Below are 18,459 nucleotides of genomic sequence, written 5' to 3'. Positions count from 1 at the left end.
AACTTTTTAACTTTATGCACTGAAGCCATCAAAATGAAAATACATTTTAGAAAAATTCACCTAGATTCCTAGCTCATTCCCGAAATGAGGCACTTTTTGATCCATAATTTGGTTCTATTATCCTTGAACTTAAGTTTTTTGACTTTTTCCATCACCTTCACCACTTAGCATGGATCTTTAGTCTTCTGTATAGGGACTCTCAGCATTAATAGTTCTTTCAGACTTGACTCATTCTCTTATTAAAGTGGGTATCCTTATGTACTAACCTACTAAACTATTGTGATAACAATTTCTAATGTATCAGAAGTTACAAAAAAACAATCTTTTACATTCCAATCTAGGACTTAAAAACACAAGTTGTAAATCTGGTTGTGTGATATGAACCTCACTAAAGCAAAAACCTAAGCAAAATTTTATTACTCATAATTTTTACTGATTGAAGACAAGTATTAGTAAAGTCTCTAAAAAAGTAAGTTCTCTCTGATTTCTTTACCATTAAAAAATATTTTATAGGGGAAAAAGAGTTTAGTTATACGTCCTGAAGACTAGATCACTTGCTCAGACCTTTGTTGGCTTCTGTCTCTAGTTCATCTTGGCATATCACAAAACAAATGGGCAAAATAATGATGACAGATGGGCACAAGAATGATCCTGCCAAGACTCCAGCCTGCATATTACGTTTGAATATCTAATAAGAAATTTTTGCTTAAGAATATCCGTGTAACAGTTTTGAACAATAGCCTGTATGTTTGAGTTGACCTAGCCCCATGGAGTTAGTACGTTAAATTATACATTCTGGAAATGCACGTACAATAAATCGAAATTTTTTCTGACAAATAATAACTTTAGAATAATCTTAAATAGTTTAAGGAGAGACATTAAATGATGTCATGAATGTTGACATTTGTTAACTTCTACTTTATAGAAATTTGTAGGTGGTACCTAAATGATGCTAGTGTCTAGATTTAAGTTCTGATAAGTAGATCAAAGAAAAGCAGATAAAAGGCTAAATCCCACTGCAAGGAACAATGGAGAAGACTCTATTTTATTCCCCACCCCCAACCCCGATTATCTCTCAAAAGTCAAAAGAAATTTTACAATACACACCCCTATGGATCATGGATGGGCCTTGGAGTATCATTCATATCCAATATACAATTATGGAAGCTTTAGTGAACTTGCTGTTCCAATGAAATTAGTTTAATGGATAAGATCTCAATAAGAAGAAAAGAGTACATGAAGATATTTGAAAAAAATATTGCTTTGGTAAAAAAAAAAAATCAATCAAAAGAATAAAAAATTGACTTGTAAAAAATGTATGACAATGGATCACTTAGCAGTAGGTAAAATGATTATTGTTTTGCTGAAGATCAAGAATTGTAACATTTGCTGTTCTTTTAACCATAAATGAATTTTTCTGCCTGCCTGATTTTGTAATCAGTATCTGTCAGAATGCTATTTACATGTACCATTGTTTGTAAAAGCAGAAACACATTCAAGGCATCAAAGTTGATAATACATGAAGTGAAGATGCTTGCTGCTTTACTGAAACTTTGTTATTTAAGTGAAATACTGACTAAGATGAATTGTGCTACTTGAAATTTAGGTTAGTTCATGCACAATTGGGCAACTTTCAATTATACCATTCTTGAAGCTTCCCTTGAATAGGACTAGTTATTAACACTGACCTCACACTGAGATAAAACTACATTTTTAAACTTAAACTACTCATGGTGTATAAAATACCACCGTGGTTAGAGCTTTTCTGGTTTCCTACTGTTCAAGTTCACTTTGACAGGCCCATGAAAAATTTAGTCTTCGTGACTGCTCAGCTTATAATATGAGGAGAATATAGAAGAAATGTCGGCTATTTACATGGGTAGTGCATATTTAATTTAGTCCCCATCATCATCATACCCATGCCTCCAAAATGCAAACGTTTTTTATTAGGATAAAGCAGGCCATTATTTTTGTGTAAAAAGACTCATTTCTTACTAGAAGAAAATTAGAAAAAAAAATCCTAAATGATCAAAATGATGGCAATGGAGATTTAGGGAAGTAATTGTAAGTAGAACTATTTTTGAACTGCTTCTCTGACTCAAAAAACTGATCATCAATCAATTCAATAACAAGAATTCATTAGGGTTACTGTGAGTTAAAATGTGATATGAAATTGCTATTCTTCAAACGGGTAATCTCTATTTTGTTTTCATTTGATCAAAAATAAAGGGAAGCAGATAATTAGCCTGTCATGTAGAATAAAGCTCTACCAAAATTAAACAAGATAAAAGTGCTTTTAGGTTTTGCTGCTCTCTTGATTCTATCACAGGAAAATGTTCACTTAAAACTGTAGAAATAAAAGTATTTTTAATTCTGTAGACTCCAGGAATAGCTATTACAGGCCCAGGTCTTTAAGGGGAATATCGGATTGAATGTGAGAAGGATGAGAGGATCTTTTATTATTATAAAGTGATTTAGAGAACAGGTAAAATAAGGGAATCAACACATATAAAAGCATGCATACTTATTCCAAGGGGCTACACTGCCACAAAATTAACCCAATCTTTTACGTTAAGGAAGGATTGAAGAAAAATAATGTTATAAATCAGATAGCACTGACCATTACTGAATCCAGAAGACAAAGAATTGAGGAGTCGGAATTTACTCACTGTGATTTCTATGCTTTAAGGGGGAGAGAATGTGCTGATTCTAAAGTACTGATCCTGCTTCTTTTATACTCAGTTTGGTATTCTCTTGAAATCTATGTGCAATTTACTGAAAATACAAAGAAAAATGGAAGCCTTTGGATAACTTTTATATCAATAGTACAATGTAAATATTAATACATATTAATAAATTAATAAAATATTAAATAAATAAATATTAATAAATTTCCATGCTAAAAAAGCAAACACCCATAAGTGACAATTTTATCTCAAAAAGTAATATAATGATTTTTTTGAAGAAAGGAATTTTATTAGTCTGTGCTTATTCATGAAAATCTCTCAAAGACCACATTTGTACCCTGGTTCTGCTCATAAATTTTATTTTCATTTGTTTTCTTCAGTGATCTTCACACTAGGAAACAAAACAGCACAGGAGAATTTATCTAAGTTTAGTGTCTTTCATTATAAATTTTAAAAGTTGTCATTTTTACTTTATAAGTAAGTCTTTGTGGAATTAGATGAGAAACACAAACTGAGTCAGCTAGGCTCCACGCATAATGAACAAATAGGAGCTTGAACCAATGATGATTGTACTGTAACTGAAAAACTCATCAAAATGATATTTAATATGAACATTATCCCCTAATTCAGAACTAAAGATTTGTTTTGGAATAAAAATTGGTGGATACTTTTCAGGTTGTTAAAAGGTTGCCATGTGAAACTAATCACATTTACCACAATATAAAGGATGAATAAATTTGTTGGTGGTGTTTTTTGTTTGTTTGTTTAACAGAGTTTTAAACCTTTTGTCCTTAACATAACATTAAGGATCATGTTATTGGAGAGAATGATCAATCTAATATCCTTATCTCAGAAAGGATCCAAGGCTAGTGAAACTGTTATGCTGTAAAAATTCACTTTATAGACTATCTAACATACACCTACATAAGAGAAAAACTCAATTCAATTCAAGTTGGGGGGAGGGGCAAAAAGGAGGAGGGAGAGGGAAAGAAGGGAGGGGATTGGTGTTCTCCCACTTAATGGGCACAATGTAAGGGTATATGACACAACTTTTGGGTGCAGGACACAACTACAAGAGGGAGTCTACCTAACAAATGGAAATAATATAACCTTCTTGTTTCTACCCTCATATTAACCTTAATAAAAATAGAATTCAATTAAAAAAAAGACATGATCTCTATACTAGACTATATCTAGTGACCCAGTTCAACATTTGCAGACTCTTTTCTACTTCACCTCCTCTCTACTATTAAACACAATCAGTGACATATTTATTTCAGAGATAGTAATTTTCAGTTCTAATATTTTCATTTGGCTCCTTTTTACATTTTCTATCATTTTCTTACATTCCCCACCTTTTTATTCATTCAGATTATAATTTCTATTGAGTTTAGTTATAAAACCTATTTTAAATTCTTGACTTCTCATTACAACATCTGATTCATCTCAGTGTTGGTCTCTATTCATTGTATTTTTCTTTGTAGAAAATGGGTAATATTTTCCTGGATTATATCCTGATCATGGTTACTGTGATGTTGTGGAGACCCAGAATTCTGTGATATTGCTCTGATTTTTGTTTTAGTGAGCTATTAACATGGTTAGATTTAAACATCAAACCTTGTCTCTTACATGAAGCTAATATCAAAGATCAGATAGTTTATCTTCAATGAATTTATATCATATATGCATGGTTCCATGGTCAACCAAAGATTTCCAAAAATTTTTTAAACACAAATATGGAGCTCACTCTTTTTGCATTATCTTTACTGGGATTCCCCTCAGATTTTCCAGGGACTGCAGTTAGCATGCACTCTGTCCTCTGGTTCTAAAGACCAGAAAGACTGAGAACTTGCTATCAGAGAGCTGTGGTTTGATTGTTTGGTTCCTCCATATCTCATGTGGACTTTTATGTGCCATTGAAATGATAGGAGGTGAGACCTTTAAGAGATGTTTCTGTCATAAAGGCTTTGCCTTTATGGACTAACAGTGTTATTATGAGAATGGGTGTGCCCTCTCTTACATTCTTTCTTTCTCTCACTTTTCTACTATGTGATGTCTTCCACTGTATTATGGCTCAGCAAGAAGAACCTCACCAATTGCCAACCATTCAATCATAGAATTTCCAACCCAGAATCATGAGCCAATAAATTTCTGTTCATTCAAAAAAATTTACCCAGTCTGTGGTATTCTGTTACAGATACATAAACAAAATGGACTAAGGTAGAGAGTTTTAGCTGCTCTGCATGGTACCAACTGCAATCATCCTTCACACTATAATTCTAACCTTCATAAATGAAAATCTTTAGTAACCAGTCCACATATATCCTATAAACCATAGTTAATGGGTTATTTTTGAACAATGAATTGATAACAAGCATGGTATTTTTAAAGTGACTATAGTATACACAAAAATGCAACAACTCTTATAGCTATTTCTCTATGAACTCATGAGAATTCTAAGACTGGTTTAGTTTGACCCATGTAATTAATTACTAATAGTTATATCTTGATCAATGATCTGTCCTGAACAGATCAGTTGAACTCTATTTTCAACTGATGATTAAAGCAAAAGAAAGGTGCTGGGTGTAGTGGCTCACACCTGTAATCCCAGCACTTTAGGAGGCCAAGGTGGGCAGATTACTTGAGCTCAGGAGTTCAAGACCAGCTTGAGCAAGAACAAGACCCCATCTCTAAAAATAACTGTGGGTTATGGGTTATGGGGGGGTGCCTGTAGTCCCAGCTTCTTAGGAGGCTGAGGCAAGAGAATAGCTTGAGCCCAAGAGTTTGTGGTTAATATGAACTATGATGCCATGGCACTCTGGCAAGGATCACAAAGTAAGACTCTATCTCAAGAAGAAAGAAAAAAAAAGCAAAAGAAAGGGATAGATAACTACAAAAAAAAATTTCTCTTCCCTCTCAGTTCTGAAAATGAGTTTCTTAAACTTAATTTAGATAAAATATTTACCCTTGACTTACAACTGAATGCCATTATTTTTCCTTTAAAAAAAGGACAGCAACAACACTGATTTTGGTTTAATTTCAAAGTATTTTTATTTTTTTATTTTAGGTTATTATGAGAGTAAAAACAAGGTCACAAATTTTTAATTTCTTAAACACAGTTCCTCTTTTAGTTGTGGGCCATGCACCCCGACCTTCTGCCTTTTAAGTGAGAGCACATCAATTGCTTCTCCCCCTTCTTCATTCCTCCTCCTCCCAACTTGAATAAAATTAAGTTGTCTCCTATGTTGACATGTGTTAGATCATCTACTGGCTTCATAGCAAAAATGAGTACACTGGATACTTGCCTTACCATTCTTGGGATACTTCACTAAGAAGAATGTGTTTCAAGTCCATCCAGGTTAATACAAAAAGTGAACATCACCATCTTTTCTTACAGCTGAATAGTACTCCATGGTATACGTATACTACAGCTTGTTAATCCATTCCTGAGTTAATGGGCATTTCGGTTGTTTCCATATCTTGGGAATTGTACATTCAGCTGCAATAAGCATTCTACTATAAATCTCTTTATGATAAAATTATTTTTTTCTTTCTGGGTATAATCCTGGTAGTGGGTTTACAGGGTCAAATGGGAGGTCTAATTTGAGTTCCTTGAGGATTCTTCATACTTCTTTCCAAAGAGGCTGTATTAGTTTGCAGTACCATCAATAATGTAAAAAATTTTCTTATCTTCCCACACCCATGCCAACATCTTCAACTCTGGGACTTTGACCGGTGCTATTCTGACTGGGGTTAAGTGGTATCTTAGGAGGTTTTGACTTGCATTTCTCTGATGATTAGAGATGATGAGCATTTTTTCATATGTTTATTAGCCATTTATCTGTTTTCCTCAGAGAATGTTCTGTTCACATCTCTTGCCTGATGATAGATGGGATTGTTTGCTCTTTTTGGTTGATTAATTTGAGTTCTTTATATATCCTAGTTATCAAGCCTTGCCAGATTCATAACATGCAAATGTCTTTTCTCATTCTGAAGTTTATCTATTTGCTTTAACTGGTATATCCTTAGCTGTGCAAAAGCTATTCAGTTTAATTAAGTCCCATTTGTTTATTTTTGTTGATGTCGGGATTGCCACTGAAGTCTTCAGAAAATCTTTTCCCAGGCTGACATCCTCAAGAGTTTTTTCCACACTTTCTTGTAGGATTTTTATTGTTTCATGTCTTACATTTAAATCTTTTATACATCTTGAGTCAAGTTTTGTAAGTGGTGAAAGGTGCAGGTCCAATTTTAGTCTTTTATATGTGTTTATCCGGTTCTCCCAGCACCATTTATTGAATAAGGGCTCTTTTCCCTAGTATGTGCTTTTGTTTGGTTTAAGATCAGATGGATATAAAAGACTGGTTTATCTCTTGGTTTCCTATTTGGTTCCATATATCTATGTCTCTATTTTTGTGTCAATACCATGCTGTTTTGAACATTGTGGATTTATAATATAACCTAAAGTCTGGTAGAGTGATGCCTCAGTGTTTTTATTACTAAAATTTGCCTGGCTATGTTTTTTTCTGGTTCCATACAAAATGAGGAACTATTTTTTGCAGTTCTTCAAAGTATGATGCTGGTATTTTAATGGGGACTGCATTGAATATGTAGATTGTTTTGGTACTATAGACATGTTCTTCCATTTGTTGATGGCTTCTGCTATTTCTTCCTCAAGGTTTCATCATTGTCTTTGTAGAAGTCCTTTGCCTGTTTTGTTAGTTATATTCCTAGGTGTTTCATTTTCTTTGAAGCTGCTGTTAAGGGAATTGAATCTTTGATTAGCTTTTTGACTCAGCTGTTATTGGCATATACAAAGGCTACTCATCTGTGGATGTTGACTTTGTACCCTGAGACATTACTATATTTCTTGATCACTTTCAGGAGTCTTGTGGTTGAATCTCTGGGTTTCTCTGAGTATAAGATCACATCAGCTGCAAAGAGAGAGAGTTCAATCTCCTCTGTCCCCATTTGGATTTCCTTTATATCCTTCTCTTGCCTGATTTCATTGTCTAGAACCTCCAGCCCTATGTTGAGTAGTAGTGCTGATTGAGGTTCCTGGTTCCTATTAGCTGTGGGTTTGTTGTAGATGGCTTTAATGAGTTTAAGGAATGTGCCATCTATGCCTGTTTTCTTAAGTGTTCTTGTTAGAAAAGGATGTTGTATTTTATTTAATGCTTTTTCTGCATCTATTAAGGGGATCATATGGGCTTTGTTTTTGCTATTAATATGATGAGTTAAATTTATGGATTTGCATATGTTAAACCAGCCTTGCATTTCTGTGATGAACCCTACTTGATAATGATGTATAATTTTTTGTTGTGTAGCTATAATCCATTGGTTAAGATTTTATTGAGTATTTTGGCATCAATATTCATTAGTGAAATTAGCCAGTAGTTCTCCTTTTGAGTTGAGTAGTCCTTTCCTGGTTTTGGTATCAAGGTGACGTTTGCTTCATAGGATATGTTAAGGAAGGTTCCTTCCTTCTCAATGTTTTGGAATAGGTTCTGTAGCATAGGTACAAGCTCATCTTTCAGCGTTTGATATAATTCTGGTATGAAGCCATCTAGATCAGGGCTTTTTTTGATTATTCTTGTTGGAAGTTTTTTTAATTGTTTTTGGAATCTCAGGGCTTGATATTGGTCTGTTGAAGGGTTCTGTTTCTTCCTCATTAAGTCCAGGGCAGTGTTTCTCAACCTTCCTAATGCTGCGATGTATTTTCATTGTTACAAAGGGGTCGCGACCCAGAGGTTGAGAACCGCTGGTCTAGGGAGATGGTGTGATTCCACGTATTGGTCCATTTCCTCCACATTGTCAAATTTCTGGGCATAGAGTTTCTTGCAGTTGTCAGAAATAATTTTGTATTTCAATGGCATCTGTTATTGTTTCCCTTTTTTTGCTTATGATTGAGGTTATTAGAAATTTTACTTTTCTGTTTCTAGTTAATATGGCCAATGGTTTATCAATTTTATTTATCTTTTTGAAGAACCAACTTTTTGTTTCATTGATTTTCTGAATTATTCTTATTTTCAATTTTATTTATTTCTGATTTAATTTTGGTTACTTCTTTTCTTCTGCTGGGTTTGGGATTGGACTGTTCTTCCTTTTCCATTTCCTTAAGATGATTCATTAGGTTGTGGATGTGGTCTTTTGTTTTGTTTTGTTTTTTGATGTAGAGATTTAATGAAATAAATTTCCCTCCTTAAAACTGCTTTTACAGTATCACACAGATTTTGGTAGCTTGTAGCTTGATTCTTGTTATGTTTAGGGAATTTAATAATTTCCTCCTTTATCTCTTCCTTAACCCAGCTGTCATTCAGCATAAAATTTTTTAATCTCCATGCCTTTGTACAGGGATGACCATTTTTGTTGGAGTTGAGTTCCACCTTTATTGCCTGGTTGTATAACAGGATACAAGGTATAATTTTAATTTTTTCAATTTTGTTGGGGTTTGAGTCATACAGTAGGATATCATCTACATTGGAGTATGTCCTATGGGCTTATGAGAACAGCATATATTTTTTAGCTTTTAGATGGTGTATTTTGTAGATGTCTATTAAGACCATTTGTTCAAGGCTCACATTTCAGTCCCTTGTATCTTTGATTATTTTCTATTTAGATGATCTGCACAGTTCAACCAGAGGGATATTAAAGTTCCCAGCTATTATGGTGTTATAGAATATCATATTTCTCAGATCAGTCAATGTCTGTTTCATACATCTGGGAACATTTGGGTTGGGTGCATAAATATTTAGAATTAAAATCTTCTCTTAATCTATTTTTTCCTTAACCAGTATGTAGTAACATCTTAACTTTTGATACCTTAAAGCCACCTCTGTCTAAAAAGAAGATTGTGACCCCTCCTTTCTTCTGATTTCCATTTGCCTGAACTATTGTTTTCCATACTGTTACCCTGAGTCTTGATTTGTTTTTCAAGGTTAGGTGTGCTTTTTGTATGGCTTGTGCTTGCTTTTTTATCTAATTGGCCAGCTTATGCCTCTTCAGTGGGGAATTAAGGCCATTAACATTTATTGAGAGAATTGAGTGTGGTGAAGTTCTATTCATCTTATTTTGTGAAAGTCCATTGCTAAGTTTTATCCTTTACACCATTGTCCCAGCTAGGTTTTGTCCTTTAGTTTGTGGCATTTACTTTTCTAGTGGTCCATTATGATGTTCAGTGTGGAGAATAGGTTTAAGTATTTCCTGTAGAGCTGGTCTTGTTGTGGTGAATTTCCTCAATGCATTTATATCAATAAAATATTTTATTTCTCCATTGATTGTGAAGTTTAGTTTAGCAGGATGCAGTATACTGGTCTGAAAATTGTTTTGTTTAAGAAGTTTAAAGGTAGTTGACTATTCTCTTCTGGCTTGGAAAGTTTCAGCTGAAAATTCTGCTGTTACCCTGGTGGATTTGCACCTGTAAATTAATTGGCGCTTAATCCTGGCTGCTTGCAAAATTTTCTCTTTAGTCTTGACTTTGGATAGGTTTGTTACGATGTGTCTTGGAGATGCTCTATTTGTGTTGCAATAACCTGGAGTTCAACCATCCCTGAGAAGGTGTGTTTTGGAATCTTCAGAGATACTTTGGAAGTTTTCATTTATTATATCCTACAGTAGGGCTTTTATTCCTTAGGGATGCTCTTCTTCTCCTTCAGGAATACCTATAATTCATATGTTTGAATGCTCCATGAAGTCCATAATTCTTTAATGAATGTTCTGCTTTCTCTCTCTTCATTTCTCCTCTTTAACTGCCTATGTTAGCTCAAGAGCTTTATCCTCTAGCTCTGCAATTCTTGCTTTCCCATGATCTAATCTGTTATTGATTCTTTCTACTGAATGTTTAAGTTCCATGATTGACTCCTTTAAATCATTAAGCTCTGCCATACCCTTTCTCTATATTTCATATCTTCTGTCTACATGTTTGGTTCTGTTTTTCCACTTTCTCATCAATTCCCTTTGTTGCTTTTGCCATCAATTTTAAATTACCTTTCATTCATTTCCATTAATACTTTATAGATTGACTCCTTTGTAGTAGCTACCTCATGATCTCTTGGGGGAGTTGCTATATTCTGTTTTTTCATGTTGTCAGAATTTTTCTGTTGGTTCTTCCTAATGTGTGTTTTCTATGTGTTCACTTCCTTCCCCTACTTTTTCTTTCATATCTCCTTCACTTTAAATTGCTTTATCTCAGAAGTTGGGTATTGAAGTGGCCTTTGGGTATAAGGCCAAAAGGAAGGTAAACATAAAGAGCAAGAAGGGAGAAAGAAAAGGATATAAAATCAATGTCCACAAATCAGTAGCCTTTGTATATGCCAATAACAGCTGAGTCTAAAATCTAATCAAAGACACAATTTCCTTTACAGTAGCTTCAAAGAAAATGAAATACCTAGGAATATACATATTTCTTTGTAGAGGTGAAGGACCTCTACAAAGAAAATTATGAAACCCTAAAAAAAGAAATAGCAGAGGATATTAATAAATGGAAGAACATACCATCCTCACGGCTGGGAAGAATCAACATTGTCAAAATGTCTATACTTCCCTAAGCAATTTACAGATTCAATGTAATCCCCATTAAAATACCAACATCATACTTTCAAGATTTGGAAAAAATAATTCTTCATTCTGTCTGGAACCATAAGAAACCCCATATAGACAAGGCAATTCTTAACAATAAAAACAGAGCTGGGAGTATCACCCTACTAGACTTCAGCTAAACTAAAAGGCCTCAGTGAGCAAAACAGCTTGGTACTGGCACAAAATTAGAGATACTGACATTTAGAACTGAATAGAAACCATGAGATGAAAGTAATGTCTTACAGTCAACTGATCTTTGATAAACCAAACAAGAACATACACTGGGGAAAAGAATCCCTATTCAGTAAATGGTGTTGATAGAACAGGATAAGCACATGTAAAAGACTTAAACTGGACCCACATCTCTCAGCACTTACAAAAATTCATTCAAGATGGATAAAAATTTAAATGTGTGGCATGAAACAATAAAAATCCTTGAAGAAAGTGTGGGAAAAACACTTGAATATATTGGCCTGGGGACAGATTTTATGAAGAAGACTTCAGTGGCAATTGCAACAACAACAAAAATAAACAAATGGGACTGTCAAATGGTCTATGAAACTAGTCTATGGTGCCCCATGATCACATTAATGTACACAGCTATGATTTAATAAAAATAAATAAACAAATAAATAAACTGAAAAGCTTCTGTACAGCTAAGGAAACAACAACCAAAGCAAATAGTCAACCTTCAGAATGGGAAAAAATATTTGCTTATTATGAATAGGACAAAAGCTTGATAACTAGGGTCTGTAGAAGATCCCAATTAATCAACAAAAAGGGAATCAATCCCATACATCACTGGGCAAGAGATATGAATAGAACATTCTCTAAGATAGCCAAGTAGCTACCAACCACATGAAAAAATGTTCAACATCCCTAATCATCAGAGAAATGCAAATCAAAACTAACTATCACCTAACCCTAGTCAGAATGGCCCCCATGCCAAAGTCTCAAACCCGCAGATGCTGTTGTGGATGTGGAGAGAAGAGAACACTCTTACACTGTTGGTGGGACTGCAAGCTAATACAGCCTTTTTGGAAGGAAGTATGGAGAATTCTCAAGGAACTGAAATTAGACCTCCCATTTGATCTTGCAATCCCATTACTAGGCCTCTACCCACTAGAAAAAAAAAATCCTTTTATTATAAGAACATTTGCACTAGACTGTTTATTGCAGCTCAATTTACAATTGCCAAATTGTGGAAACAACCTAAATGCTCAGGAATGCATTAACAAGCTGTGGTATATGTATACCATGGAATACTATTCAGCCATTAAAAGAGATGGAGACTGTACATTTTTTTGTATTTACCTGGATGAGGTGGAACACATTCTTCTTAGTAAAGCATCATAGGAACAGAGAAGCAAGAATCCAATGTGCTCAATTATAATATGAAGGCAGTAGATGAGCTAATGCAAGTGAAGGGGGGATAGGGAAATGAGGGAAGAAGTTGTATGAGCTCTGACAATTAATATTATTTGTCCATTATATTTCTAAAAACTTAAAAGAAATCTGTCTTGGAGAGACATCAGCAAGATGGCCAACTATAGTTGCCTGGCACTTGTTTCCTTCACAAAATAAGGACCAAAATAATCAATAAACATGGTACTGTCTGTGAGGGAATTTTTAGCCAGTAAACAAATAGCTGTATTTGAACACTCTCCCAATTTACCTGATCTGACCCCCAGTGACTTTTTTCTATATTTGTTTGTTTGTTTGTTTGTTTTAGAGATAGAGTCTCATTTGGTCGCTCTCAGTAGAGTGCTGGGGTGTCACAGCTCACAGCAACCTCCAACTCCTGGGCTTAGGTGATTCTCTTGCCTCAGCCTCCTGAGTAGTTGGGACTAAAGGCACCCACCACAATGCCTGGCTATTTTTTGTTGCCCTTTGGCTGGGGCTGGGTTTGAACCCGCCACCCTTGGTATATGGGGCCAGCGCCCTACTCACTGAGCCACAGGTGCCGCCCCCAATGATAAAAAAAATTGAAAGGAAGACATTTTGATGATATTCAAGAGTAATACAATGACAGCTATAATGGCCATAGTAGGGAAAAAGCTCCAAAATTGCCTTTGAGCACGGACTAGGTGCTGGCATCAGTTCATAGTTTCCTAAGGGGAGCACTTTGAAGGGGACCATAGTGATATTCAGCAATGAGGTAGCAATTTTTCTAGGATGGTTCATGAGTTTAATTGTCAGACCATGTAAATGTATTTGTGTGTGTGTGTGTGTGTGTGTGTGTATTGCCCACTCCAGTAGCAATGAGCACAACTGAGTTAAAAAAGGATTAAGAAACTTATCTGAAGTCCCAAAGCCAATGTTGGACAAAACCAAGTTTGAAGGTTCAACCCAAGCAGTTGGCCCCCATGTACTCCACTCCTTAATCACAATGTTTCAAAAGTTGTGTTCAGTGAGTGGAAGAAAGAATTTTCATGTACTTAATAACAAACATTTTTCCTCTCCTGTTTAATGGAACCTTTTAATAGTAGTATTAAATATTTTGATTCTTTGCATTATTGCCCCAATCCTATCACTTAAATATATTTTCTGAGGTTAGTACCTATTGTCATTATTTTTTGAAAACATAAAAGTCTACACTTCTCTTATTTAAACCAATTCAGAGAAGTATTTGCATATATAAACATAATAGTAAAAACTAATTGTGAAACTTACAGAAAACTTACAAAACTATAGGCAGTGTGGGAACTGTTTACATAAATTACCTCTATGAAAGCTATAACCCAGTTATAACCTAAGAATATGGGGAAGGGAGAGAGGGAGAGGAGGGAGGGGGGAGGATGGTCAGAGGGAGGGCGATTGGTGGGATTACTCCTGCGGTGCATCTTTCAAGGATACATGTGAAACTCAGTAAATGTAGAGTATAATTGTCTTAACACAATAACTAAGAAAATGCCAGGAAGGCTTTGTCAACCAGTGTGATGAAAATGTGTATAAAACCAGTGTATGGTGCCCCATGATCACATTAATGTACACAGCTATGATTTAATATTAAAAATAAATAAATAAATAAATAAAAAATAAAGAAAATAAATAAATCACCTCAATTATTTGCTACAATAACACTTTCGGTTCATATCGGTTACCATCACCATTTTATCATGATGACTCTCAGAGAACTGTTAAATAAGTCACTCCAACAATTTATATTAGAAGGCCCTATATTTTCCCGGTGATTATTGTGGATGCATATGCATTTATCCTGGGATCACAGATGTGTGGTGCTATGACTCGAATTTCCTGGCTATTCATGAAGAAGAAGCTAGGTAGAAAGATCTGTTTCAAAGTCTTTTGTGCAAAGTGACTGCATGACCCCCTTTGTAGTCTGTTTCACCCTGGATAGAGGAAATTTTGTGATATTATAGAGAACTGCTTTAAGGAACTTAAGGACAGTTCAACATGAAAGCACTTATCAACTTTTGATTTCAGATTTATTTTTTCTTTCTAGACATTGTGTTGCACGATCTAAAAAAAGGGATATTTTATCATACAGAGATATACCTAGAGCTAATGTGCTCCATACATCTGTCACTGACATAGGCCCTAGTCAATTGGCGGAAATGTTAGCGAACTAAAAACAAGGCTTAGGAAAGCTTTCAAGAGATCTAGCAGCACTGAACTTGCTGAGAAAGTTGTAGAAGTATAAGCCCCAAATGACTCAACTGAAATCCCTGTCGAGATTTGAGCCAACTGCAGTTAGAAACACGAAGTAGAAGCAGTGGAAAACAGCAAAGATGAAAGGTAAATGGTGGCACAAAGCAAACAGAGTCAAATCTGACATCAAAAATATGTAATTCAATTGCCAGTGAAAGGAAAAGTAGAGTGAGTAAAGTTTGATCATCATAGGGTATTTAATAGGACACAGAGCCCTGAATGGCTACAGAATTGGGCAATCAGTTGAGACTGTCATTTACATAAGATGTTTACCTTATTTAAAAGATTAAATATGGTCTCCTTTATTTGAGCTTAGATGAGGGTTGTGAGCAGAACAGTTGAAAGCGTATCTGTGGATATAAAATGAGAGGTATATAAAATCTACATGATCCAAACAGAACTATGCCAGGAAGAGTCTGGGTAATTGTTCAGAATTAATTAGTGTCAAACTAAAACACCTTGTAATTTTCATAAGTACAGATAGTTGCAAAGTTGTGTATTACTTTTTTTTTTTTTTAACAGCAGTTTTAGGTTCACAATAAAATTGAGAGGAAGGTACAGACGTTTCCCATATTGCCTTTTCCCCCACACATGCACAACTGCCCTCATCAATCCTCATCCTCCACCAGAGTGGTACTTTAGTTACAATTGATGAGCCTACTTGGACACATCGTTGTCACCCAAAGTCCACAGTTTACATTAAGGATCACTCTTGGTATTGTATATTCTATGGGTCTGGACAAATGTATAATTGTATGTACATCAGAATTTCATACAGTGTTTTCATAGCACTGAAACTCCTGTGCTCTTCCTATTCATCCCCTGTCCCACAAAAACACTGGCTTTCACTGTGTCCATAGTTTTGCCTTTTTAAGATTGTCATATAGTTGGAATCATACAGTATGTACCCTTTTGAGATTGGCTTTTTCACTTAGTAATATGCATGTAAGTTCCTCTATGTGTCATCATAGCTTATAGATCATTTCTATGTAGTACTAAATAACATTTCATTGTGTGGATGTACCACGGGTTATTTGTCTACCCACTTACTGATGGACATCATGGTTGCTTCCAAATTTTGGCAGTTAGAATTAAGCTGCTATGAGCACTTGTGTGCAGGTTTTTGTTTAGACATAAGTCTTCAACTACTTTAGGCAAACACCAAAAGAACACTGCATCATATGGTAAAAGTATGTTTAATTGTCTAAGGAATTGCCAAACTGTCATCCAGTGCTTCTGTACCATTTTCCATTCCTACCAGCAATGAAGGAGAGTTTCTGCTGCTCCATATCCTTGTTAGCATTCGGTGGTCTAAATGTTCTGAATTTGGGCCATTCTTATAAGTATATAGTGGTATCTTATTATTGTTTTAACTTACATTTTCCTGAGGACATAAGATGTGTAGCATCTTTTCTTTCTTTCTTTTTTTTTTTTTTAGACATAGCCTCAAGCTGTCACCCTGGATAGAGTGCCGTAACATCACAGCTCACAGCAACCTCCAACTCTTGGGCTAAAGTGATTCTCCTGCCTCCGCCTCCCAAGTAGCTGGAACTACAGGCACCTGCCACAATGCCCGGCTATTTTTTGGTTGCAGCCGTCATTGTTTGGTGGGCCCCAGCTGGATTCGAACCCACCAGCTTAAGTGTATGTGGTTGGCGTCTTAGCCACTTGAGCCACAGGTGCCCAGCCTATAGCATCTTTTCATTTGCTTATTTGCCATCTGTATAACTTCTTGGTTCTTGATGTGATGTTTATTAAGGTATTTGCCCAATTTTTTTTTCTTTTTTTTTTTATTGTTGGGGATTCATTGAGTGTACAATAATTGTTAGGTAAAGTCCTACCCAATTGTTAGGTAAAGTCCCTCTTGCAATCATGTCTTGCCCCCATAAAGTGTTGAGTCATTTTCTGTACAGTTAAGTTTTAAACAGTTGCATACCAATGGGGAGGTCAGAGACAGTTTTTTTTCCACATGTTACTGGCCACCCCACTCCCCTACTCACATTAGTTTGCAACTTTAAAAATTTGTTGTGCATTTTGGATAATAGTCCTTTATCACATGTGTCCTCTGCAAACATTTCTCTCACTTGTGGCTTGTCTTCCTCACAATTGTCTTTCACTGGCAAGGTTCAGTTTTAAGAAAGTCCAGTTTGTTGATTATTTCTGTCATAGAGTATGACTTTTATGTTGTATCTAAAAATTAATCTTCATGCCCAGAGTCATTTAGATTTTCTTCTACGTTATCTTCTAGGAGCTGTAATGTTTCATGTTTTAAATTTAGGTCTACGTTCAATTTGGAGTTACATTTTGGAAGGATGTAAGATTTGCACCTAAACTCCTTTTTTTTTGCAGTTTTTGGCTGGGGCTGGGTTTGAACCTGCCACCTCCAGCATATGGGGCTGGCGCCCTACGTACCTTTGAGCCACAGGCGCCACCCAGACTCCTTTTTTTTTCTTTGCATGTGAATGTCCAGTTATTCTAGCACCATTTATTTAAAAGACTGTCTTTGTTTCATTGTATTGTGTTTATTCCCTGTCAAAGATCAGTCACTAAACCCCTATGTGGGTATATTTTTGGGCTCTGTATTCTGTTTCAGTGGTCTAGTTGTCTATCTTTTGCCAACATAACACCGTTTTGATTACTGTAGCTTTTAAGTCGAAATAGGGTAGTAAATCTTCTCCAATTTTTTTCTTCTTTTTCACTATTGTTTTGACTATTCTAGATCACTTAAATCTCCATATGAATTTTTGAATCAGTTCGTTGATATGTACAAAGTGACTTTCTGGAATTTTGATTGGAGATTGTATTGAATCTATAGATCAAGTAAAATTGACACATTGAAAATAGTAAGTCTTCATATCCATGGACATAGATTATTTATTTCTTTCTTTCATCAAGGTTTTTTCATTTTCCTTATATAGATTATGTACATATTTATTTAGATTTATACCTGTGTATTTCATTTTGGGGAAGTTCCAATGTAAATGATACTGTGTTTTCTTTTTTAAATTTTTGATTAATGTGAGAGTGCGCACAATTAGGTTACATTATTTGCATTTGTAGGATATAATCTAAGTTGTAATTATGTCCTTCCCTCAGGGGAGGTGCTATACACACACACATTATTTCCAGTGTGAAGAAACCTAAAATTCCTCCTACCTCCTTCTTAGATTTAATAGATTTTTTTCTCTCATGCAAGTGCTTTGTTGTTTTAAATTAGTATTAAGTATGTGTGATGCTTGTTTTTCCATTCTTGGGATAATTACAAGGATGCTTTCCAATGATATTATGTTTTTAATTTCAAATTCTACTTGTTCATTGCTAGTATGTAGGTAACTGATTGACTTTTGTGTATTAACCTTGTATCCTGGAACCATGCTTTAATCTCTTAGCTCTTGTCCAGTATTTTAGGTTTTCTACATGGACAGACATGTCATCTATGAACAAAGACTGTTTTATTTCTTCCTTTCCAATTGGTATTGTTTTAATGTCCTTTTATATCTTATTTAATTCTCTAGAACATTGTTGA

This window comes from Nycticebus coucang, chromosome 10 (assembly GCF_027406575.1).
Source record: "Nycticebus coucang isolate mNycCou1 chromosome 10, mNycCou1.pri, whole genome shotgun sequence".
NCBI classification, from domain to species: Eukaryota; Metazoa; Chordata; class Mammalia; order Primates; family Lorisidae; genus Nycticebus; species Nycticebus coucang.
This window is presented reverse-complemented; position numbering follows the sequence as displayed.